The following is a 27,226-nucleotide window of genomic DNA, read 5'->3' on the forward strand; positions in this document are numbered from 1 at the left end:
GATAGTAACCCCCCTTTCCCCTTTATTTAGGGCTCGAGCCTTCCAGGGACTTCTATACGGATGCCCATGTCTTACTACTATATTATTGATAAACACACATACATACGACTATTGTCGTGACATGCTCATCCATATATAAATTTTTGGTGTCCAGACTATCGTTTATTTTTTCCTCATTGTTGTGTGTCTTGTCTTGTGCCTTGTATTGTTTAGTGGCTACACTTGGAGAAATGTTTTGATGCTTGTGTTTCTGATTGTTGTTTAGTGTCAAATTTCAAGTATCTCTATCTATTTTCTCCTATTGCGGAGCTTTTTGATATATAGTTTTTATTCATTAATAAATTACTACATTTTTCAATTTCTCATACATTGCAATCTGTGTCACTCATTTGGTCCTCTGGTCCCTTCAGGGCCAGATTAAGAACATCATGGGCCTGGTGCTAAGGATTTTGGTGGGCCTTTTCATAAATAATAAATATACAAACAATTTTTTGTTATAACAAATTAAATTAAAGAGAGAGAGGGAGGATGAGAAAGAGAGAGAGAGGATGAGAGAGGGGTGAGGGGTAAGGGAGGGAGGATGAGAGAGAAAGGGGAGATGAGAGAGAGAGAGGATGCGCATGAGCAGGTATGGGAATGACATCAACGCAGCCCAGCCAAGACAAGTGACCGAAGGCACAGAGCCCAGAAGGAAGATGGAAGCACCCGGGACCTGCCGGACAGTCCACAGATCGAAGCACTGGAAGGCTCAGTCTGACAATTTAAGTGTACCCTATTGTGCTAATATGCTGTACATATTTGTACACTATGGCATAACCTCTAGAAAGTAGTAATCTTAGCAAAGTTTACTACCGCTTTATTATCACAGGATCCCAGGAGCCTCTCATGGGGCCCCCTACTGACCCGGTGGCCCTTGGGCAGTGCCTAAGTGCATAGTTGCCAACATTTCAAAAATATTTTTAAGGGACACTTTTTTTTACAAGTGCTATATTTAGAGTAGCTGAGATCCCCTATGTTCCTCTATACATCACAGTAGAAATCACAAAATTAAATGAGTACTAATAATGGGCAGAACAAATATGAGGACTGAGAAGATTTCCTTTAGTTGAACTAACAAAAGTGTGCCCATTCTAAAGCTGGTAATATTAAGGATATTCGGTATAATTTTAAAGAACTGTTTTTGTGGGTAAGAGGCGTAGGAGAGGAGTAGGGACAGGGCCGGCGCAACCACCAGGCGGACCAAGCGGCCGCTTGGGGCGGGCAGGTCCGCAGCCTGGGATAGGGCGGAAAGATGACCTTTTTTTTTTTTTTTTATTGTCCGGAGTTGCCGCCGCCCTCCGGCGCCCGGTGTCCCGCTCCAGGGCTCGAGTCCTGCGGGAACGGCGTCTGTAGAGGAGAAGGGAGGGAGAAAAAGTTTCACTGGCACCGCACTGCCCCCTCCCCCGGCGAGCTGTTGCAGAAGAACAATAACATCATTAGCATGTGACAAGCCCGAGTCTCTGCTGCCTGACTAGTAACTCCCCCCAGCAGGAGATCATGGCCAGCACTAGCTAAGCTTCTCTTCCTTCCCTGCTGAAGGGAGCATGCTGGCTGCTTGTATTTTTTTTTTGTGATGGACGCTGATGAGCTGACCAGCCAATCTGCATGCACCTAGCCCTAGCCCTTACTCCTAGGGGAGTTACTAGTCAGGCAGCAGAGACTCGGGTTTGTCACATGCTAATGATGTTATTGTATAAATACCAGGAAGCAGCATGGATGGAGGGTAAGTCACAGAAATTGTGTGTGTTACTGTGCCCCCCCCCTGCAGACTTTATTTAAACTCCTGTTTAAAGGGAAACCTGGCTGAGGTTGACAGGCTGGCATTGAGAAAATGGATGAGGATGACTCTGGGTGGATATGAGAGTTACATTGTGGAGATCCTCTTCACAATGTAACTCTCATCCCCACAGAGTCATCCTCATCCATCTTCACAATGCAACACAATCATCTTCATCCCCACCCAGCACCATCCATCCCTCTCTAACGCATCCCCTGCACGATCTATCCCTTTCCACAACACATCCCCACCCACACCCAGCACCATCCATCCCTCTCCACAACGCATCACCACAACGCATCACCACCCACGCCAAGCACCATCCATCCCACTCCACAATGCATCCCCAACCACCCCTCTCCACAACGCATCCCCACCCACGCCTAGCACCATCCACCCTCTCCACAACACATGGCTGTGGAGGAGGCGGGTATAGAGAGCGGTGGCTGTGGAGGAGGCGGGTACCACCCCCCCTCTCCACAACGCATCACCACAACGCATCACCACCCACGCCAAGCACCATCCATCCCACTCCACAATGCATCCCCACCCACCCCTCTCCACAATGCATCCCCACCCACCCCTCTCCACAACGCATCCCCACCCACGCCTAGCACCATCCACCCTCTCCACAACACATGGCTGTGGAGGAGGCGGGTACAGAGAGAGGTGGCTGTGGAGGAGGGGGGTACAGAGAGGTGGCTGTGGAGGAGGGGGGTACAGAGAGGTGGCTGTGGAGGAGGGGGGGTACAGAGAGGTGGCTGTAGAGGAGGGGGGTACAGAGAGGTGGCTGTAGAGGAGGGGGGTACAGAGAGGTGGCTGTAGAAGAGGGGGTACAGAGAGGTGGCTGTAGAGAAGGGGGCACAGAGAAGTAGCTTTACAGCCCTCTCTGTACCCCCCCTCCTCCACAACCACCTCTCTGTACCCCCCTCCTCCACAACCACCTCTCTGTACCCCCCTCCTTAAAATGACTAAGATTGTATTTTTTTTTCTTTTTTAATAATTATGAGGTGGCACTGGTGGGCAGTAATGATGTGGCACTGATGGACACTAATGGGCTGAACTGGTAGGCAGTGATGAGGTTGCACTGACAGGCTGAACTGGTGGACACTAATGAGGTGGCACTGTTGGACACTGATAGGCTGCACTTTACCTCTCCACCCTAAACAATAACCTCCTCCCCAACCTAGATTTTCTGAGATAATGAAAAAAAATAAAAATATCAGCCGCAAAAATCGGCCTAAAATATCGGCCATCGGCCGCCCCAATTTTGAAATATCGGCATCGGTATCGGCCAGAGAAAAACCCATATCGGTCTACCTCTAGTCTGCACTGTAGGGGTGTCTGCATTGTAGGGGTGGGAGTCTGCACTATAGGGGTGTCTGTACTGTGGGGGTCTGCACTGTAGGGGTGTCTGTACTGTGGGGGTCTGCACTATAGGGGTGGGGGTCTGCACTGTAGGGGTGTCTGTACTGTGTCGGGTTGGGGTCTGCACTGTAAGGGTTTCTGTACTGTGGGGGGCTGCACTATAGGGGTGTCTGTACTGTGGGGTATGGGGGTCTGCACTGTAGGGGTGTCTGTACTGTGGGGGTCTGCACTATAGGGGTGGGGGTCTGCACTGTAGGGGTGTCTGTACTGTGTCGGGTGGGGGTCTGCACTGTAAGGGTGTCTGTACTGTGGGGGTCTGCACTATAGGGGTGTCTGTACTGTGGGGGTCTGCACTGTTGGGGGGGTCTGAACTATTGGGGGGTGTCTGTGTAATGGGGTCCAGAGGTGCAGGGTGCTATGTAATGTAAAGGGGTCCAGTGGTGTATGGTGCTGTGTAATGTAAAGGGGTCCAGTATGTTTTACATTTAGTAGTATGGTGTATATTATACTAAGAATTTCTGGTGTGGCGTGGTTACAAAAGCACAAATTAGTGTGTTTTTTTATATAAAAAAATTATTGAAAGAAACATTTTTGCAAGGGAGGTGGGTGGCCGTTGGGGGGGGGGGGCGCCAAAATGGAGCTTCGCTTGTGTAGGCAGAAATCCTTGCACCGGCCCTGAGTAGGGATGGTATAAAACTGGGAAGTATGTGCAGGTGATGGAGAGGAATGTGGAGGGTCACTATGTACAGGAGAGGAGTGTGGAGGGTATGACAGTGGGCAGTATGTACAGGAGAGGAGTGTGGAGGGTATGACAGTGGGCAGTGTGTACAGGAGAGGAGTGTGGAGGGTATGACAGTGGGCAGTATGCAAAGGAGAGGAGTGTGGGGGGTATGACAGTGGGCAGTATGCGCAGCAGAGGAGTGTGGAGGGTATGACAGAGGTTGGTATGTACCAGAGAGGAGTGTAGAGGGTATGAAAGTGGACAGTATGTACAGGCGAGGAGTGTGGAGAGTATGACAGTGGGTTGTATGTACAGGAGAGGAGTGTGGAGGGTATGATAGGAGGCAGTATGTACAGGAGAGAAATGTGGAGAGAAAGATAGTTGGCAGTATGTGTGAAGGGTAAGGTTGTGTTACAGTATGTACAGGAGAGGAGTGTGGAGGGTAAGGTTGGGTTACAGTATGTACAGGAGAGGAGTGTGCAGGGTATGACAGTGAGCAGTATGTACAGGAGAGGAATGTGGAGGGTATCACAGTGGGCGGTATGTACAGGAGAGGAGTGTTGATGGTATGATAGTGGGCAGTATGTACAGGAGAGGAGTGTAGAGGGTATGATAGTGGGCTGTATGCACAGGAGAGGAGTGTGGAGGGTATGACAGTGAGCAGTGTGTACAGGAGAGGAGTATAGATGGTATGATACGGAGCAGTATGTACATTAAATGAGTGTGGTGGGTAAGACAGTGAGCAGTAGGTACAGGAGAAGAGTGTGGAGGGTATGACAATAGGCAGTATGCACAGGAGAGGAATGTGGAGGGTATGAGAACGATACTGAGCAGTATGTACTAGAGGTGCACCGAAATGGAAATTTCAGAACCGAAACGAAACCGAAATAAAAAACAATATCAGTCCGAAACCAAAAATTACTTTTCTTTTTTCCCCCTATTTAATTTTTTTTTTTAAATAATTGTAAATTACTTATTTTATTAATTTAATTATTATTTCTTATTTTTTTTTACACTTAACTTTATTGCTATCACACAGGAGAAAACAATTCCCTGTGTGATAGCAATTAGCGGTGACAGGTTCTCTTTATTGACCCTGTCACCTCCATGCATTGGCGGCAGGGACAGGAGCCAGATTTTTCAGCTGGGGGGAGGAGGGGGGGGGGAGTCCTGAAGATATAGCCAGCCGAGGGAGGTATGTGTGGGGGGGGGGGGAGGACAGATGGCTGCACAGTGCACACATGTTCTGCTAGAAAGAAAAAGAAAATTGAGTACTGTCCGTGACTAGAAAGAAAAGCAACTAACCGCCCGTATGCTGAAACCGTCTCCACGCTGCTCGCACACAGCCCCGCCTCCTCCTAACCCTACGCTGTGATAGACAGAACACATCTCGGCATTAGACCTGCATTCTGTCTATCACAGCGTGGTTAGGAGCAGGCGGGGCTGTGTGTCAGCAGAGCGGAGACAATTTCAATGTGTGTTTTACCGCTCTGCAATCCCGCGGCACGCCGCGGATCACATGTGTGCCGATCCGACGTGATCCGTTGCACCACTAGTCATTATCGTCAATTTTTAAGTTGTTTCGGCATGTCCCCCAAAACAGCTATTTTCGGCTGATATGTATCGGCCACCGATATATCGGTGCATCCCTAGTATGTACATTAAATTAGTGTGGAGGGTAAGACAGTGAGCAGTATGTACAGAAGAAGAGTGGGGAGGATATGACAGTGGGCAGTATGTACAGGAGATACGTGTGGAGGGTATGACAGTGGGTCCTATGTATAGAAGAGAAGTTTAGATGGTATGACAGTGGGCACTATGTACAGGAGAGAAGTGTATGACAGCGGGCACTATGTACAGGAGAGGAGTGTGTAGGGTATGACAGCGGGCACTATGTATAGAAGAGAAGTGTGGAGGGTATGACAGTGCGCAGTATGTACAGGAGAGAAGTGTGGAGAGTATGTACAGGTGAGGAGGATGAAGGAATCTGGGAAGGAAAAATGTAAAGGTTTGTGGAAGGATGTTTAGGAAATGCGTAGTGGTTAAGCGGTACATACATTGAAATCTATATCTATATTGAAATTACGCCAATTAAGCAGAGACCAGCAATAGTCGATCTATGTATGGGCTAGCTGGTTTTACACAAGTCAATCTATTATCTGACTTTTCCCAAAACAATCAGTGCTGCCAGCTATAGTTAGCAACACTGATCATTGTATTTACAGGCAGAACACAATAACACTGCAGGAGTGATTCCCCCATCCACAGGTCAGCAGGTGAGAGGGTGTGTGGGGACAGGCTGGGGAGAGATACTAGTCAGTCCCTGGGAAGGCCCTGGCTAGTATCAGAGCCAGATACTCACAGGTTACATACGCCACGATCGTTAGAGCGAGAGCAATAATTCTAGCACTAGACCTCCTCTGTAACTCTAAACATGTAACCTGTAAAAAAAGTTAAAGCATCGCTTAGGACAGTGGTCATCAACCCTGTCCTCAGGTCCCACTAACAGGCCAGGTTTGCAAGATAACTGAAATACATCACAGGTGATATCATTTGCTGCTCAGTGATTGCAGTATTCTAGTCTGCATCTCCCCAAGGTGATACATAAAACCTGGCCTGTTAGTGGGCCCTATGGACAGGGTTGATGACCGCTGGCTTAGTATACAAAAAAAATCGTGCTAACTTTAGTGTTTTTTTTATATATATATAATATTAGTTTGAGGGTTCTGAGTAATTTTCTAGCAAAAAACAAAAGATGATTTTTACATGTAGGAGAGAAGTGTCAGAATTGGCCTGGGTGACAAGGGGTTAATTACCATAAGTAATATACAAATAATTATTATAAGCCCTGTGATCTCATACACTCAGTCTGCTGCTGCAGAGTGTGTCAGCTTGTATTTAAACTGGTCGCTTTGTATGTAGCTTCTGACAGACTGCGCAAGCAGCCCTGTATCTCCGGAACCATTAATGATAGCAGCCCCAGTTGTGTTATGGGTCTTCAGGTACATACCCCCCAAATGTGTAGTCTCTGTGACCCCTGGTCGCCGAGCTACAATCCTAGAAGTTGATCTTTTTTTTTTTTGGGTAAATTGGCCTATCTTGAGGAAGGGGCCTGGAGCTGCAGCTCCATCAGCCCCTATGTTAATCCGGCCCTGGGTCCCTTACAGTCATGGTAAGATTTACCCATTTTTTGTTTATATATCTGACTGTAGGCCATTCCTGGTGTATGTGTTCAAATACACTTTCAGGCAGGCAGGCAGGTGACTCAGTGAGCTGCAGTGCATTTAATATATATCTATAGGCTTGTATATATATATATGTCCACTGCATTCTAGTCTAGCCAAGCTTATACCTGACTGTAGGCCATTCCTGGTATACATGTTCAAATACACTTTCAGGCAGGCAGGCAGGCAGGCAGGTGATTCAGTAATCTGCAGTACATAATATATATATACAGTCTGCTACATATATATCCACTGCATTCTAGTCTAGCCAAGCCTATACCTGACTGTATGCCATTCCTGGTGTACGTGTTCAAAGACACGTTTAGGCAGGCAGGTGATTCAGTGATTTGCAGTGCATAAAATATCTAAACAGTCTCCTTCATATATATCCACTGCATTCTAATCTAGCCAAGCCTATACCTGACTGTAGGCCATTCCTGGTGTATGTGTTCAAAGACACTTTCAGGCAGGCAGGTGATTCAGTGATCTGAAGTGCATAAAATATATATACAGTCTCCTACATATATATCCACTGCATTCAAGTACAGCCAAGCCTATACCTGACTGCAGGCCATTCCTGGTGTACTGTTTCATATAAACTTCAGGCGGTGTTTTGCTAATCTAATTGTACAGTATGTTTGGAAGGGCACCAAGGAGAGGCAGACGCTCACAGGCCACTAAAAGGGGGCGAGCAGGCTCTGTGTCTACTGCCAACAGTGCTGGTCATGGACACAACACGTAGCCGTGGGGCACGCTTGGCCTTTTTTTCGGCAGCTAGCCGTGTTGTGCAACAACATTCAGCAGAGTGGATGACAAAGGCGTCCTCATCCTCCTCATCCTCTGTCACCCAGGCTCAGAGTACTTTGGCTGCCAGTGCAGCTGCCAAAGCGTCCTCTTCCATGGGTTCAATGTCATCAGTCACTCCTTTCCTAGCCCCACCATCATGCCCTGAGGAGTCCCCTGAACTGTTTGACCACAGTGTCGGGTACATGCTGTAGGAGGATGCGCAGCGGTTTGAAGGCGTTTTGAAGGCTCCGATGATGGTACCCAGGTTGAGGATGAAGGCAGTAACATGAGCCCAGAGAGAGGGGGTGCTGAAGAAGGACAAGAAACTGGCAGTCATGTTCCCCCAGCTTCAGCATACTTCCAGGTTTGCTCCAGTGATGAGAAGGGAGGGGATGATAAGGTCACTGACTCTACGTGAGTGCCTGATAGAAGAGAGGAGGAGGAGGCACATCTTCAACGAGGCAGGATGTCTGCCCTCCAGGGGCCAGCTTAAGGGCAGCCAACTGACTGCATCACACCACAGAGCGCCGCATGTGCAGGGTGCTTTTTTTTCAAACGTTCTTTGGTGTGGGCCTTTTTTGCGACGTGTGCAGCAGATCGCACCATTGCTGTTTGCAACATATGTCTGAAACGTATCAAGCGTGGCCAAAACAGCAGCTGCTTGGGCACCACATGCTTCACCAGACATATGTCGACCTGGCAACAGTACTTAAAAGACCCACACCAAAGAACAAGGCGGAACTCTCTTTGCTCCTCATCAGCTAGGATCTCCAACCCCACTATACCTTCAGTCCTCTCAGAGACCTGCACTGAGAGGAATGAAGGTTTAGAATTAGGTGTCCAAAGCACTTGCGGGTAATCTGCTAGCAGTACACCTAAATCCGATTGTAGCAGGCAAATTTCCCTACCCCAGTTGCTAAACCGTCGAAAGAAATTCGGTCATCAGTTAAATTCTAGTTTGGCTAAATTGCTAGCACTCCAACTGCTGCCTTTTCAGCTGTTAGACTCTGCCCCCTTTCAAGAATGTGTGGAATGTGCGGTACCTCAGTGGCAGGTTCCCAAACTGAATTTTTTTTGGAAGGCCATTCCGGCTCTCTACCGGCATGTGGAAGGCAATGGCTTGGCCATATTACCGCTGACTCATGGTCCAGCAGGCATGGACAGGGACGTTATCTTTCTTTCACGGCGCACTGGGTGACTCTGCTTGCAGCTGGGAAGGATGCAGGACAAGGTGCAGTATTGTTGGAGCTTGTTCCGCCACCACGCCTCCAAAATGCTGGTAGTGGTGATTCTGCCACATCTCTCTCCTCCACCCCCAAATGGCTGCGCTGCTATCAATCTATCCAATCAACGCCGAGACTCCATGGAGAAGAGGACGCCAGGGACGAGCCAAGCAGGTGAATGGGCTCAGGTTAGTAAAACAGGGGGGCCCATCATTGCCAGGTGTTTTTTTCACCTTAATGCATAGGATGCATTAGGGTGAAATAACATGAACCATTACAACCCCTTTAAACCCCCGCTGAGAGCAAAGGGCCTTCCAAAACTGGGCTATAAAATGAGAGCCACGGTCTGAGACAATGTTAATTGGTGCCCCATGAAGCCTGAAAACATGTTTAATGAATAAAGATGCAAGGGCTTTAGCTGATGGAAGTTTCGGAAGCGGAACAAAGTGGGCCATCTTACTGAACCTGTCTACCACCACCCAGATCGTGGGACATCCGTAGGACAGAGGCAAGTCAGTGAGAAAGTCCATAGATTAATGGCTCCGGGGACAGGTAGGTATAGAAAGAGGATGTAGGAGACCGGCGGGCTTAGAGGTACTGCTCTTGCTTCTGGCACAAACTTCACAGGCCTGCATTAAGGCTAACACATCCTGCCTAATCGATGGCAACTAGAGGTTGCGAAAGATAATCTCAAAAGTCTGTCTAAATCCCAGATGTGCTGCAGGTTTCAATGTTTGTACCTGCAAACGAAGCGCCAGAGGCACAAAAAGCATACCAGAGGTAGTGGATGGAGGGGCTTCAGCCTGTGCGGGTAACAAGGCCTCACTTCACGTTAGTTGTAGTCCATGCACACTACACATCCTATAGTCTATATCCCTAGTCAATCTCGGGAGGTGGCTATGTACAGTGCTTACATAACGTTTGGACCATGGAGAACAAAATGTAGCCAACAGTTGTTTTTTAAATTTGGGGATATTATAACAAAAAGTGAAAAATATAGAGGTGATCAATTAGCACCAAAAGAAAGCTATATTTGTGGGGAAAATAGGACATAAATTTTGTTTTTGTACAAAGTCAGATGCACGCGCAATTGTCAGTTAAAACCTACGCAGAGCTTAATGCAAAAAATGGCCTGGTCATTTAAGGGGGCAAATCTTCCGGGGCTGAAGTGGTTAAGGGGTACCAATAATTATGCTCATGCAGTTTTAATTTGTTTATTATTTACAAGAACTTGTTATGTCATAAATCAAAAACTCTTTCTGTAGACTATAAAATAAAGAATACAGAATACTATTTACCTTTATCAGTTTCAATTTATTTCATGGCATTGGCTATTGCCGCTCACTGTATCACTCGGCCCTGTGCCATTGGATGTGATTGACAGCAGCGCGAGCCTATGGCTGTGCTTCTTTCAATCCATCCAGTGTAGCCAATCAACGGCCAGGCTCAGAAACCAGGAGGATAACTAGGGTGATCGCAGGACTTTCGAGGGCTCAGGTAAGTAAAACGGGGGGGCGGTATTGTCGGATGTTTTTTCACTTTAATGCATAGGATGCATTAAGGTGAAAAAACATTTACCTTTACAGCCTCTTTAACTTTTGCTCAGTTCTTAATAGTGTATTATGCACAATAAACAAAATATATATATATTTTTTATTAATGCACAAGTGTGATGTGTCTCTTACTAGGTCTATTTATAAAAGTACTTTAGGTTCAATCAGCTGCAATAGAGGAATTCTGCATGATTTATTTATAAAGCACTGAAACACCTGCCCGAGCCTGTCTTAACACTGCACTTCACATCTCCAAAATAACTATGGCGTCTATTTAAAAAGGAGCAGTATGGCCCTATAGTGGTCAGAAAAGCTCCACTCATTTATAAAGCACAGTGGTGTGCTTAACAAATGTGCATTACACTTCCCTGGTTTCAAATGTCCAAAGCTGGCACAGAACAATAAAAAAAGGCAGCCATGAAAAAAAAAAAAAAAAGCTTAGAAGAGAGCCCAGTCATATGACCTATCCAAATCAAATGATCGTGTCCGGTTGCGGAATACCTACTAGCATTGTGTGCCACAAGACATGCCTCAGGTGATAACGTCACAGTTGCCACTGTGCTTATGTCAGCTCTCGACTGAATGTGCCCGCAAATGATCACTCAAGGCATGTCGGAACTGGAGAAGGTGCAGAGAAGAGCAACAAAAACTGATAAGAGGCATGGAGGAGCTCAGCTATGAGGAAAACAGAAATGCTTCTTCACAGTAAGAGCAGTAAAAATGTGGAATAGACTCCCTCAACAGCTGGTTCTGGCCAGATCAGTATATTGCTTCCCTGAATGTACATAATATAACTGCATACTAACAATTATAGGTAAAGTTGATCCAGGAAAAATCTGACAGCCTCTCGGGGATCAGGAAGGATTTTTTTTTCCCTGGCTGGAGCAAATTGGAGCATACTTTGCTGTGTTTTTTTTTTTTGCCTTCCTCTGGATCAACTTTGGGTATCGGATTGTGTACTGTATATGGCATTGTATGATATATATATATTTTTCCTGACGCCAACATGGCAGCATACTAGTGATAGAGCTCTGCCTCTTGACCACTCCCTCAGGACCAGTGAATAGCATAAATTAAGGCATGGTTAGCCGCCACCCTATTCTTCTTTTTTTCCTCATACCTCACGCACCAGTGAAGAGTAAGCAGTACTATGTCCCCCCTCTGCCTCAGTGCAGTAGCCGTCTGGGTTGAGCCTCTCCCAGTGCGAAGTCCCAGCGCTCAGGCTGCTAAAAGCGCTATTGTCTGGGAGCCCCTTTTGTGGGACTTATTGGGGCCCCTGCAGTGTTTCCTCTTTAGGAATGAAATCTGCTTTTAAAATTGATAACTGCAGCGCTTGTGGAATATGGAGGGGCCAGCTATGCTTTATCTCTCTTGGCCACTTGTGCCATACAGGGTCACCTGTACCTTTTACCTATATCTCCCTCTTTTGTCTTTCATTACCTTTCTTATTCACTGCTTCAGCAAAACAAACAGAAGAAACTACAGGCTTGTCTTCTAACACAGGTACAGAGATAGGAAAGGTTCAGTCTCTTTAGCCAACAGATTGATATATAGACAAAAGTACACACTATAGCCAGAGCTACAGTCTCTGATATGGTTTTGCTCACCCCAGTAGGTACACAATCCAACAATGGATCCTCTCACACAGCATGCTGCTGTCTGTCTCTCTCTCCAGACACACAACTCATCTCTGACATGTTCAGCTCAGCTGACAATCAGGTCTGAAAGGGAAATTCCTACCCTATTCAATCAACTCCTTCTTAACCCACCCCAGACTGACCCTCTGCAGGTAGGTATGTATATATATGTGTGTGTGTGTGTATAGGTGTATATACAGATGTAGGTGTATGTAGATAAATCAGGAAGGAAAGTGGAATCCTTTCTCCTATGTCTACTCCTGCTCCTTCTGTCGCACTTTTTCAGCTATCCTTACCTCAACTGGCTGTCCCATTTCTCCACAGATCAAGAGTCAGTTACTGCTCATAATACAAAGACCCTCAACAACTAGGGTGGGGACCACCGTATAGGTAAAGAGTGTCCTCTTGTGCGGATTGCTTTGATTTGCTTCAGCCCCGCATGCCCACGCTCTCAATAGAGCCGGGCCAAGTCAATGCAGACGTTCTTCAGGGGAGCATAGCCTGGATGGCGCACCCACTCAGGAGAAAATTTATAAAGGAAGACGTCTTTGCTCCTCTTCCCCAGAGCCCCAGCAAGAGTCCTGCAGGGCCTATGGCGCAGTACCTATGCCCAGGAAGCTGGTGAGTAGACACTGCCTGGAGAAGTATGCAGCTAACAGATAATGCCAAATGTCTTTATTATTGATAAAAGTGGCACAAGATTCTGTTTTGAACTCACCTTAAAGCGGGGGTTCACCCTAAAACTACTTTCTAGTATTACAATGTCCCGACACATTACAATACAATTATGCCTATTTTTTTTTTTATGCTGTACATACCTCGGTACAGCTAGTTCCCCCGCGGCTTCCGGGTTGCGAATCCCGCGGGAGTGGGCGTTCCTAACTTGCTGGTGATTGACGTGATGACCAAAAACGAGCTCTCAGGATATGGAGGCTGCACAGGAAGTCCCACATAGTTGCTTTTTAAACCACTGGAAGAGCATCCTGGCACTTTGGTGGCTAGGGAGGCCATACGGTTGAGACCCTGGGCTGAGTATTGCTTCCTAGAAACAAAAGTGGGAAAGAATGGAAGGAGTTAGAGAAAAATGCCCATATAAACAGGCTGTCAAAACTGTATACCCTGAACAAGCTAAGGGTCAACCCGCTCCTACATTCTGTAGCCTCTGCAGGTGCCAGCAATAATCAGTCCATGTGTTGGACGAGTCTAATGGCAATGGTTTAATAAATATCAACCAGCTGCTGCACCTGCAGGACTCTGAGGAGTGACAGCGTCTGCATCCCTTTAGACATGATTTGCTTTTGGGAGTATCTTGCCAAAAATGACATTTTTGTAGCAGTGGGTGTAAAAAAGTCTGACTTGTATCTTAGTGCAGACTTCTGGGAAAAAATCAGTCACACAAGTGCATGCCCAAACTCTAGGGCTCAGTTTCCTTTAGTGCAACTTGAGACTGGAAGGTCGCATGACAGACTTCTGGGAAAAATCAGTCACAAAAGTGCATGCCCAGACTCTAGGGATCAGTTTCCTTTAGTGCGACTTGAGACTGGAAAGTCGCATGACAGGCCGTTCCCCATGATTTCCAATGAGTATTGTTTATATCTGTGCGACTTCAAGTGGCAGCAACTTCAAAATAGTCCCTGCACTACTTTGATCCCACTTTGATGCGACTTACACAGGCATTGTTTCCAGTCACATCAAAATTGCAGCAAAAAAAAAAAAAACTGCAAAAAATCGCAGCAAGATCACACGACTTTGGGGTTGCAATAGTGGAAATGGAGCCTTGAGGTAAGAACTAGAGGGCATACTTTACGTGTTTCTGGACAGCATGTGGTACAGGTCCTTGGATGAAGGTATCAGGCACTCAGGGTCACTTCGGGAAATTCCTCACTGCTCCTCCTCCAGACCATTCCTCTCCCACGCATATGCCAAGTCCACCACAACAGATGTGCTGCTACAATGCTTACAATGCTACAATACACTTCAGACTCAAGGGATTGCAGGTTTTCTATACAATCCTGTTTGGAGTTTGCAGGGGATGTTGGCTAGTGTCCAGTAGCAGATCAGAAGAGGTCGAACCCTTCTGGGCCCTCTTTGAGATCTTTAAGATGAAGTCCATTGAACAGTACAACCACATGGCTGGATGCTGTTGCTTGATTGTCAGGATGCCTATCCTATCCTCACACCTTAGAGGGAAAGCAAAACCAACGGTCTCCATCCTAACGGTTAGTGTACAATGGGGGTGCTCTAGTTCCTCTTATTTCTATCAGAGGAAGTGGTGACAGTCAGGAACAGAATTCTGAGGAAGTATACTTACGCTTGTTTGATGGTTTCTCAGTGCCTCAGTCATCTGGGCACAACGTCATCATGCATACAGATGATTCCTGGGGTGCATGGGCACCTGCGCAAATTTCAACTTCAATTTCAAGAATTCTGCAAGGGAGGAAAAAGGATCGAACAACGCTAATAACAGTGTTACTCAGTATGAGTAGCGGTCCGCAGTGATGGAAGGTCCTTGAGCAAGTCTCGGTCCGTTTACACTGGAGAATTGCCACGAATCATGTCTACAAGACACTCGGGAAGATGCACTGTGAGGGACTTTCGGTCAAGGCAAGCGGCGATTCCCAGCCAAGGAGGGTAATCTTGAACGCGCTGGGGTTCAAACAGCCCCTTTTATCACTTCGGCCTTACTACACAGAGTCAAGGAAGACCAGTCTCCTTGCAGTTGAGCAACAGGGCAGTAGTTGCCTATATTCAGCTCCAGGGTGAAACTCACGGCAATATGCTAGTGAGAGAGATAAAACCCATAACGCCTGGGATGGAAGATCACCAGCAAAATTCCAGAAGCAGTTTACCTCCCAGTGGATTTTTTGAACAAGTACAAGCTTCCCAGAGCACAACAAGGGTCTATGTCCCAGGTCTTCTCTGACCTGGTCCACAGGTGGGGCCTACCACAGACAGACCTCCTCGTTTCCCAGAGTAATCGCAAACTTTGGGTATGTCTGACTTTGTTTCCGCACCCCAAGGCGCAGGGGGCAGATGCTCTGATCTCTCCATGGGACTGCAATGAGTGAGTGAGTGAAAAACTTGTATAGCGCTACACCTGCAAACTAAGGGGTAGATCCACAAAGAAAGTACGCCGGCGTATCTATTCATACGCCGGCGTAATTTCAAAATTCCCGCGTCGTATCTTTGTTTTGAATCCTCAAAACAAGATACGACGGCATCTGGGTTAGATCCGACAGGCGTACGTCTTCGTACGCCTTCGGATCTTAGATGCAATTTTTCGACGTCCGCTAGGTGGCGTTCCCGTCATAATCCGTGTCGAGTATGCAAATTAGCTATTTCCGACGATCCACGAAAGTACAAGCGGCCGTCGCATTCTTTTACGTCGTTTCCGTTCGGCTTTTTCCGGCGTATGGTTAAAGCTGCTATCTGGTGGCGTACACAATGTTAAGTATGGCCGTCGTTCCCGCGTATTATTTTGAAAATGTTACGTCGTTTGCGTAAGTCGTCCGTGAATGGGGCTGGATGCCATTTACGTTCACGTCGAAAACAGTGACGTCCTTGCGACGTCATTTGGAGCAATGCACCCTGGGAGTTTTGACAGACGGGGCATGCGCAGTTCGTTCGGCGTGGGGACGCGCTTTATTTAAATGAAACGCGCCCCCTACTCGCCGCATTTGAATTCCGCGCCCTTACGCCGCGAGAGATACCCTACGCCGCCGTAACTTATGGCGGCGAATTCTTTCAGGATTCAAAGAATAGCAAAGTAAGTTACAGCGGCGTAGCGTATCTCACATACGCTGCGCCCACGCAGATGTATGTGGATCTGCCCCTAAATCGCCTCAAAGCTCTTTTTCCATCCATTGTCTTCCCTATCCTTCAGAAGAGGTGGGTCTTAAGTTTCTTCTTGAAGGCCCGATGGTTTTCTTCCATGCGGATGTCCATGTGCAGAGCGTTCCATAGCCGTGGCCCTTGGACTCTAATCTAACCTATATATTTTTCCCCAACATTTCCTGTTAATGAGATTCCTCATGAGGCTGTCAACAGAGAACATAGTTGTCATAGCCAGTCCTCCATATTGACCAGGAGGCCCTCGGTTTTCCCTGGCCATTCATTTCAGGATATAGAAGACATTGCCCCTCTGTAACCTATGCAGACTGGGGCTGCAAGCAGGGGTACTAAAGGGGGAGGGTGGGCAACTCGGTTGCTCCAGTTTCACTACAGAGTGATCTCGACTTTGTTGTGTGCGAGAAGACATTCTACTTACAACATCTAGGCCTAATTCTGGAACAAGTTTGCTTTTTCTTGGTAGAGCGAGACATTCATCCTACTGCCTTTTCAGTGCCAGCTGTTCTATACTTCCTCCAGGCCTTAGCCTATCCTCACATAACTCACGAGCGTTGACTATATCGACAATAACACATTTAAATGGGCCAAGAATCCTTCAGTTTGTAGAACTTTTGAGTTTTTGGAGAGTAGGTCTCCAAGGAAAATATATATTGGAGTTGCTGGTTCTCATATCAGTTCAACCGTTCGTTCCAACAGAGCAGTGTTCGGTTCAGGCCATCACTTATAAGGCAGTATCAATTGCAAGAACTTTAGGCAGAAGGTTATCGGAGATTCAAGCTCTTGGAGCTTCAAAGAAAAGAAATATATATATATATATATATATATATATATATATTTTTTTTTTTTTCCTTTCCAAAAGGAGTAGAGTTGGTCTTGTAGATCATCTTGCCACAAACATGGCAACAGACTGCTATTTAACAGACAGCTGGACATTGCCTCATTTTCCAGAACATCACACAGGAAAGTCTCACAAACTGATAATTTTTCATAACTTTAAAGTAGTATCTGTCCACAATTGTCCATTTCAGGTCATCTAAATAAACCTTTTGTCATTCCAGCTGGGAATTAAGGGAAAGGGGTTACTGCCTGGACCCTAGCAGGCTTGGTTGTACATATAGGACAAGGGATTGCGATTCTCCGTCAGCAGTGGCGGAGCACTCTACCAGAGCAGTTGAAGCCTCATAGGCAACACATTCAAAAGAGCCTATGGTGCCCATCTGTAGAGGGGTATCGTGGTCTTCCCAACATTCCTACTCAAACTTGACAGAATAGACCCGGGGGTCCTGTCATCAGGGAACTTTGTAGGAAGGACTATTCAGTCCTCTGTCTCATCCTAATTAGAGGATTGGTTGGACAAGTAGATCCCACCCTGTCAGCTAGTTATTTATCACTAGTATGCTGCCATGTTGGCGTCAGGAAAATGGGAAATTATATCAAATACTTACCGTAATTTTCCTTTCCTAACGCCAAACCATGGCAGCATATGAGCCCACCCATGTGCGTTCGGTATGTGGCTTGTTACAAAGAATAGGGTGGCGGCTAACCATGCCTTAATTTATGCTATTCACTGGTCCTGTGGGAGTGGTCAAGAGGCGGAGCTCTATCACTAGTATGCTGCCATGGTTTGGTGTCAGGAAAGGAAAATTACGGTAAGTATTTGATACAATTTACCATTTTTTCTCTTTTAAAAGAATTAGATGGACTGGTGTCTTTTTTTTTTTTCAACCTGACTATGTAACTATGTGTAGCGCCATTGCAACTTAAAGATGGTTCCATAGTGTGTTGCAAAGGGGGGGGGGGGTTAATTCTGCTTTAAGCAGACAGAACTCTGAAGGACATTGCCGAGTGCATACCCCAGCCTGCATTTTGTAAATGGGCACACACATTATTAAAGCGGATTTCTGGCCACAATTTCACTTTTTAAATATAAATACCCCTGTAATACACAAGCTTAATGTATTCTAGTAAAGTTGGCCTGTAAACTAAGGTCCGTTTTGTTAGGTTGTTACAGCATTTAGACACTTTATAAAATAGAAATTGACTGGGGCCATCTTAAGCGTGGGCATCATGAAGCCAGACTGTATGACTTCCTGGATTTCAGCCTTGCAGATCTCGCACATGCTCAGTGCTGCACAAGCAGTGTCAGATCAGGTTTCAGCACCTGTGCTGTCCAAGTCACATGATTCTTTGAGACTGGGGAGTGCACAGACTCCTGGAAAGTTACACCCACTACATTCCCAGGAGTCTGTGCGGTGTAGGTTAGGAAGCATTAAGCACCTAGGTGCAGGAAGTGGGAAGATTAACTATTCTGCCTAGCAACAACACTTTGAAGGCATCTAAAAAAAAAAAAAATTCGTAAAGGACTAATGACATTTTTTTTAAACTACTGATGTAATGTTATATTTATGGGTGGAACTCCACTTTAATGTGTAGTATAATATAGAGTGTACTTTATAGCTACAGTATATCCTCCTTCTGTTATAAATGTGCCCTTCTTGGTGGTGTGAAGTCAACCAAAACCAATCCTGTGTCATTTATAAAGCATTGAAGTTTACTTTTTCATTGCTGAAAACATCAATCTTACTTCTAGGCAAGATGCTCAGGCCCCGTACACACGACAGAGGAACTCGACGTGCTTGGCACGTCGAGTTCCTCGTCTCGTTTTGGGATGAAGCCGCCGAGGAGCTCGGCGGGCCGCCTTCTCCTATAGAACAACGCGGCCAACGAGAAAATAGAGAACATGTTCTCTATTTTCTCGTCGAGCTCCTCGGCGGCTCCATCGAGCCAAAACTGTACAGACGACAGAGATTCTCGGCAGAATCCGGGTTTTGACCGAGTTTCTCGGCGAATTCTGCCGAGAATCTCTGTCGTGTGTACGAGGCCTCACAGTGATTCTGCCTCAGCTACTAACTGTAACAAAGCATGCATTGTTATGATCATGCCCAAACATGTATCACTAGCTTACCTATTATAGGATCCATGTTTTTGCTCTTCTCTTTCAGCAATGAAACGTGTATTTTTTTTATTATTTCTTTTTGCATTCGTTAATTGAGAAACATAGCTGTTGATTGAAGATCAACCATATACAAGTGGGTTATAATGCCATCTACAGGAGTAGAATGCTAGGTGCACAAACAAACTAAACAGGCAGCTAGGACAGCTCTCTTAGGTGGCATAACCCCCCAATTGTCAGACAATTAATTTTTTTTCCACCTCCTGGAATGAATTTTGTCTACTATCAAGCGGCTTGTAAGCAAGTTAGAATAACCAGTTAGGAGCTGTCCCAGGTAGGAGTTATTGCCTTTATTGGTTCTTTGCTTTTTGGCGGGTATCTTTGGACCTCATCCACTGGTACTGTGAGATATAAAAGGGAACGTGGTATTGATCCCGGGAGCCCAGTTCCCATCCTATTTTGTTCGACTTGCCAGAGGAACCGTCAAAGATTGGGTCAGGGGCCACTCTGAGTGAGGATTCTCAGGGGCTTTTTGAATGGTTCCAAGACCCTCTCCGCATGAAACATGCTGCCATGTAAAGAAATCTAAACCTAGGGCTTGCCCAAAAAGACACCAGCACTGAGAATGCCTCTAAAAGACTTGCTTCTGCTTGATAATGCCTCTGAAGGACTTATAACTGCTTGAACTTCACCTTTGCAGGTATGCCAGCTCAGCACAAGCCTGAAGTTTGGAGTAGGGATGTAAGAGTAGTTTTTCCAAGAAATTGCCTTTGAAAAACCACTGTGTAAATACTGTGTGACATAAAAACGACTGCCAGTTTAATCTCTAGCCACTTGAAGACCAAGCCTTTTCTGGCACTTTTTGTTTACAAGTTTAAATCAGTATTTTTTGCTAGAAAATTACTTATAACCCCCAAACATTATACAGTGGTACCTTGGATTACAAACATAATTCGTTCCAGAAGAATGCTTGTAATCCAAAGCACTCGTATATCAAAGTGTGTTTCCCCATAGAAGTCAATGGAAACTCAGATAATTAGTTCCACAGTGACTTCTATTGTATGCAGTACCGCATGTGGCCAGAGGTGGGGTGGCGCCGGAGACACTAGGAAACATTCGGAGCTGCTTGGATGCACTCGGAAACATTTAGAGAGGTTCAGAAACACACAGAAGTCAAGTGTTTCCGAGTGGCTCTGAGTGCATCCGAGCGGCTCCGAGTGTCACCAGTGCCTCCGCATAGGAAAAAAAATGGCGATGGTTGCAATTTTGTATGTAACATGGTATTTGCACAGCGCTTTTTCAAACGCAATCGTTTTAGAAAAAATACACTTTAATGAAAAAACAAAACAAAGCACAATATTTACCCTGATTTGTTTGTACAATATGAAAGATGATGTTATGGCGAGTAAATAGATACCCAACATGTCATGCTTTAAAATTGTGCATGCTCATGGAATGCCCATAAACAAATGAATTTAAAAATCTCCATAGGCGACACTTTACATTTTTTTATGAGTTACCTGTTTAGAGTTACAGAGAAGGCCTAGCACTGGAATGATTGCTCTCGCTCTTATGCCCTGTACACATGCTCGGAAACAATTTGACGCATGCTCAGAAGCATTGAACTTAATTTTCTCGGCTCGTCGTAGTGTTGTACGTTACCGCGTTCTTGGCGGTCGAAAGTTCAGAGAACTTTTGTGATCATGTGTATGCAAGCCAAGCTTGAGCGGAATTCTGTCAGAAAAACCATCCAAGGTTTTTCCGATGGAAAATCCGATTGTGTGTACGGGGCATAACGTTTGCCGCGATACTTCACATGTGTGGTGTCAACACCCTTTACATATGCGTGCCTGCGTAACTTACATAGTCGCTGCTGCATGCGAGCACCGAGGGATGGAGGGCACTTTAATTTTCTTTTCTTTAAGGCTTCATTTCCATGGACGTTTTTACAGCCACTTTGTTTAGCCTTTTTTACAGCTTAAAAACGCCTGTCCATGTTTTTTTTTGAGCTGGAGCTCAAAAACGCAGCGGTAGCGTTTTTTATCGTTTTTGCGAGTTTTTTGAGTGTTTTTTAACGTCTGGCGTTTTTACAGCTCTAAGGCTGGAGCTTCAGAACGCACTGGTCCTGGTTTTTTTTTGCAGCTTAAAAACGGCTCAGCCATCTACAGCTCAAAAACGTCATGGTGGGCATGAGGCCATAGACTAACATGGAGAGCCGTTTTTAACCACTTGCCCACCGGCCCATAGTCAAAATACGTCCTGTGTTTAAAGATGGATATCTCGGTAACGGCAGCAGCTGCTGCCACAACCGAGGTATCCATCTTTAGTGCCAACGGTCCTGTAAACGACAACGGTGGTCCCTGAGGCGGATTCGCCGCGAGATCGCCGTTATCGGTGGCGGGATAGGGCCCCCCCCGCCGCTCTCCCGCGCCCTCTGCCGCTTACCGGAGCCGTCGGTAGCGGCGGAGGCGATCGGGTCCGTTCGGCACCTGTGTGGGGATGCGACTGAGGGAAAAATCGCCCCCACCCGTCCCCATAGCTCTGCTGGGCGGAAGTGACGTCAAAACGTCAGTCCCGCCCAGCGTCTTAAAGAAACATTTTTTTTTTTTGTCATTTGAAAAAATGACAGTTTAATTTATTTTTTTATTTTTTTGCATTTAAGCCTAAATATGAGATCTGAGGTCTTTTTGACCCCAGATCTCATATTTAAGAGGACCTGTCATGCTTTTTTCTATTACAAGGGATGTTTACATTCCTTGTAATAGGAATAAAAGTGATATATTTTTTTTATTTCAGTGTAAAAAATTATAAAAATAAATAAGAAAACGAAAAAAAAAAAATTTAAAAACGCCCCGTCCCGACGAGCTCGCGCACAGAAGCGACCGCATACGCGAGTAGCACCCGCATATGAAAACGGTGTTCAAACCACACAAGTGAGGTATCGCCGCAATCGTTAGACCGAGAGCAATAATTCTAGCCCTAGACCTCCTCTGTCACTCAAAAAATGCAACCTGTAGAATTTTTTAAACGTCGCCTATCGAGATTTTTAAGGGTAAAAGTTTGACGCCATGCCACGAGCGGGCGCAATTTTTAAGTGTGTCATGTTGGGTATCATTTTACTCGGCGTAACATTATCTTTCACAATATATAAAAAAATTGGGCAAAAATTATTGTTGTCTTATTTTTTTAATTCAAAAAAGTGATTTTTTCCCAAAAAAAGTGCGCTTGTAAGACCGCTGCGCAAATACGGTGTGACAAAAAGTATTGTAATGACTGCCATTTTATTCCCTAGGATGTCTGCTAAAAAAAAATATATAATGTTTGGGGTTTCTGATTAATTTTCTAGCAAAAAAAATGTGATTTTTACATGAAGGAGAGAAGTGCCAGAATAGGCCTGGTGGGCAAGTGGTTAAAGCGGGAGTTCACCCATTTATTAAAAAAAAATTTTTCTCCCCTTAGATTCCTGCTCGTTCGGTCTAGGGGAATCGCCTATTTGTATTAAAATATGAGCAGTACTTACCCGTTTTCGAGCTGCATCTTCTTCCGTCGCTTCCGGGTATGGGTCTTCGGAAGCGGGCGTTCCTTCTTGATTGACAGGCTTCCGACGGTCGCATCCATCGCGTCACTCGTAGCGGAAAGAAGCCGAACGTCGGTGCGGCTCTATACTGCGCCTGCGCACCGACGTTCGGCTTCTTTCGGAAAATCGTGACGCGATGGATGCGACCGTCGGAAGCCTCTCGGAAGACTGTCAATCAAGAAGGAACGCCCATTCCCGCAGCCCATACCCGGAAGCGACGGAGAGGATGCATCTCGTAAACGGGTAAGTACTGCACATATTTTAAAACAAATTGCCGATTCCCCTAGAGAAAACGAGCAGGAATCTAAGGGGGAAAAGTGCCCCCTAAGGGCGAACCCCCGCTTTAAGCTGCAAAAAAAGCTCAGAAAAGTGGCTGTAAAAACGTCCATGGAAATGAAGCCATATATTTTATTTTTACACTGTCCCTTTCATTTATTTGTAAACATCCCTTGTAATAGAATGTAAACATCCCTTGTAATAGAATGTAAACATCCTTTGTAATAGAATTTAAACATCCCTTGTAATAGAAAATAAGGATGAAGAGATCTGGGGTCAAAAAGACCCCAAATCTCTCCTTTACCTTAAAGCGGGAGTTCACCCAAAAATGAACTTTCTGCAGTTAGATCCAGCATACGGCTGACATCTGCAGTATGCTGGTCTTTTTTTTTTATTTTGGTACTTATCGTTTTAGCAGTATTTCTTCTATCGCTCCGAGCGGGGAATCCTGCGGGGAATGGGCGTTCCCGAAGGCAAGCAAGTTGATTGACGGCCTTCGATAGCGCGTCACGGCTTCCGAAAACAGCCGAGGTGACACTTGGCTGTTTACGGCGCCTGCGCCTGCCGTGTAGAGCTGACTGCGCAGGCGCCGTAAATTGCCGAGTGTCACTCGTATGGATTTTCGGAAGCCGTGACGCGCTATCGAAGGCTGTCAATCAACTTGCTTGTCTTCGGGAACGCCTATACCAGGAAGTAATCCCCGCTCGGAGCGATAGAAGAAATACTGCTAAATAGGTAAGTACCAAAAAAAAAAAGACCAGCATACTGCAGATGTCAGCAGTATGCTGGATCTAACTGCAGAAAGTTGATTTTTGGGTGAACTCCCGCTTTAAAAAGCAAAAGATCAAAAAAAAATTTTTTTTGATCTTTTGGTTAAAAAAAGTGGTTTACTTACACTCTGGACCAGAAGTGATGTCATAAAGTTGCCCGATCCTCCAAGGTCATAGAGGTGATCAAAGACGATCTGAAAGACAATAGAAATAAGGATAACAGGTTCTCTTTATGGAGAGATCTGGGGTCAAAAAGACCCTAAATCTCTCTTTTACCTTTTAAGGAGCTTCTGAAAGCATTCTAGTGGCCCATGAGCCACTCGGAACGCTTTTATGAGAAAGCCAGCTGCCGGCTTCAGCTATAACCCCAGTAAACCACTTTAAAGCGGGGGGCGTGTCCGAATGGCAGAGGGAACAGACCTGTGAGACTTCAGCTCTGTCTTCCGAGTGGCATCATACAGGCATCCTATATCCGATTTGTACCAGACCAACTTCTAAATACTCCCCACGGTAGTGGGAACATTCCAGGCTGGCATCCATGGTGAAATACGGGCCACCTGCGCCAGAATCCGCAACGGAACAGCAGGCCCGATTCAGATGGCAAGATGGCTCCAGGACACAGGCAGAGCAGCATGGCATGATGCTGCAGCCACCCATCTCCACTGCTCACAAGAAATCACAGGCTCTGGTGAGTGAATCTGCCCCTGCTCCCCACTGTGCACAGCCAGACCCCCTGCAGTCTCAGGACTCCCTCATAGACAGTGAGGATGGCTCAGGCCCTGATTCTCCTCCTGCTGAGCCCACCCTGGCCTCCATCATGCTTGCTATACAGGACTGCAAGACCTTTCTCACTGCACAGATTGCATCAGTCCGCATGGACTTTTCTCTCCTGAAGCAAGACAGAGCTGGGGAGGCTGAAGAACGTATCAGCTCCCTTGAGGATGTTGTCCACCCCTTAGCTGTTAAAGTGAGGGACCATACAGGGGAAATGGCGGCCCTCCGCGCCAAAATCGTTCGAGGAGGAACTAGCTACGCTTCATTGTTTTCTCTGAAAGGGCGGAGGGCTCAGACCCAGAAAAATTCTTATATAATTGTCTGAGGGACATTTTTGGGACTGACGTACCATCCTTCTCACATGTCATTGAGCATGCCCACCGCACCCCTCCGCGTCCCTCACCTTCTGGAGCACCCCCACGATCCATTATAGCAAGGATCCTCAACTTCCAAGACAAAGTTGCTATTCTGCTCCTGGCCCGGGAGAAGGGTCCACTTAAATACAATGGCAACACCATCTCAGTGTACCCCGATTTTTCAGCAGATGTCCAGCGACAACGCACCGCCTTTGCGGCAGTGAAGGCCCGCCTGCGTACGGAGGGCCTCTCCTACGCCATGCTTTTTCCCGCCAAGCTGCGCATCATTTATGAGGGTAAAGCGCACTTCTACAACAACCCCAAGGAGGCTATGGCCTGGCTCAATGATCGATACGGAGTCCTTCCTAGGCACAGGGCTGCCTAATATCTGTGGTCCTAGGACCCTGCATTCTCCTCTATGTTTGCCTTGAACTGATTATGGATATGTCGATCCTTCCATTTTGGAGAACTAATTTGCCTCGACTGCACTGTCTGATCCGAATTTTCATGAAGGTATGGTACGCCTCCCTGCAATAGGCCTGAGAACTATTACCCTGTCATCTTTAATCCTAATAGACAGAACTTCCTCCTTATTAACAGGCCTATCCCCCTACAACTTCTGCCTGTTGTTTACTCTGCAATCTACTGCATCCGCTGTTGGACTGTGATGCTTTTCACCCCTACAATGCTGCTCGGAAGTCACTCTGGACTCCACTACACCCCCCATACCAGTTAGTGGAGAGGCCACGGTACAGCTCGCCCTCAGTTTTAGGAGGAGGGTTTTCGTTTTACAGTTCAGGGATCCAAGGCTCGCTATGTTGGGGTTGGCCGAGCGGGGAGGGGGGCAAGGGATTTTATCTAGACTTTCTGGTACTTTGTTGGTGTTTTTTTTCTTTTTTTTCTATGTTCCTTTATGCACTTTTTGACTTTTATATTTTTTCTCAGGTTGCTGCCTATGGCAGACTTTTAATGTTTTTTATTATTTCATTACTGGCTCCTGATGTCCTGATGGCGGATCCACGCACTTTTTTTACTCATATGCGTGTATGTGCTTCAGGTGGCGCGGCCTGTCTGGTCATTTATATTCTTGTATGCATGTTACTTTGTGCTTATTTACTACTGTATGTTTAAGGCCTTGTACACACGACCGAACATGTCCGCGGAAACTGGTCCGTCGGACCAGTTTCCGCGGACATGTTCGGTCGTGTGTAGGGCCAACCGGACAGTTTCCCGGCCTAGCGGACAGGTTTCCAGTGGGAAAAAGTTTCTTAGCATGCTAAGAAACTTGTCCGCTGGAAGCCTGTCCGTCGGACATGTCTGATGGTCAGTACGACTCATCGGACATGTCCGCTGGCCTGAAATCCCACACATGCGTCAAAGTGATTAGACGCATGCGTGGAAGCATTGAACTTCCTGGTGCGCGCACGTCGCGGCGTCATCGTCGCCGCCACGTCACCGCGTATTCTGTCCGTGGGGAATTTGGTCTGATGGTGTGTACACACATCAGACCAAATGATTCCATCGGACATGTTGGGTGGTGTGTACGAGGCCTTACAGTGGCAAAGCCCCTAAGGATAGTCTCCTGGAATACTAGAGGTCTGAATGCACCCCAGAAGAGATCCCTGGTCTTTTCAGTATTAAAAAAATGTCGCCCTCACATCATCTGCCTCCAAGAGACTCACCTTACAGGCTCTAAAACAAGGGCCCTAAAACGCCCGTGGTTGTCTAACTCCTATCATGCCACTCATACTAATTACTCCAGGGGGGGTTTCCATCCTTCTAGCCAAATCTCTCCCGGCTGAGACGGTACAAGTTAAAACCGACCCTGACGGGCGGTTTATTGTTCTTACTTTGCAAATTTCTACTGTGACCTTTACCCTGGTGAACATTTATGTGCCCCCCCCCCCCCGTTTTCAATGAAGGTACTCTCTAGACTGTCACTTCAGCTGCTGACTAGACCCCTTACTTTATGTGGGGGACTTTAATGCTATATTAGATCCAACTATGGACCGCCTGGGTGGTCGAGGTAGACCCTTTTCTAGACTGGGCACAGGTTCATGGCCTTACAGAGGTGTGGCGATGGAAAAATCCAGATGTTTCGCCACTTTTCCTGCCACTCTGATTCTTTTCACACCATGTCCAGACTAGATATGGCGTTTTCTCCGGCTGAGACCCTCCCTGTTGTCTTTGCTGTTTCATATCTGCCTAGAGGGGTTTCTGATCATGCCCCTCTCTCAGTGGACCTCCTCCTCCTCCCAGGTTCGGGACCTGCTATTTGGCGCCTGAACTCATACTGGTTGGAGGACGAGGTAGTGCAGGGAGAATGCAGGACAGGCATCACAA

Source organism: Rana temporaria, chromosome 2, assembly GCF_905171775.1.
Source record: "Rana temporaria chromosome 2, aRanTem1.1, whole genome shotgun sequence".
Classification (NCBI taxonomy): domain Eukaryota; kingdom Metazoa; phylum Chordata; class Amphibia; order Anura; family Ranidae; genus Rana; species Rana temporaria.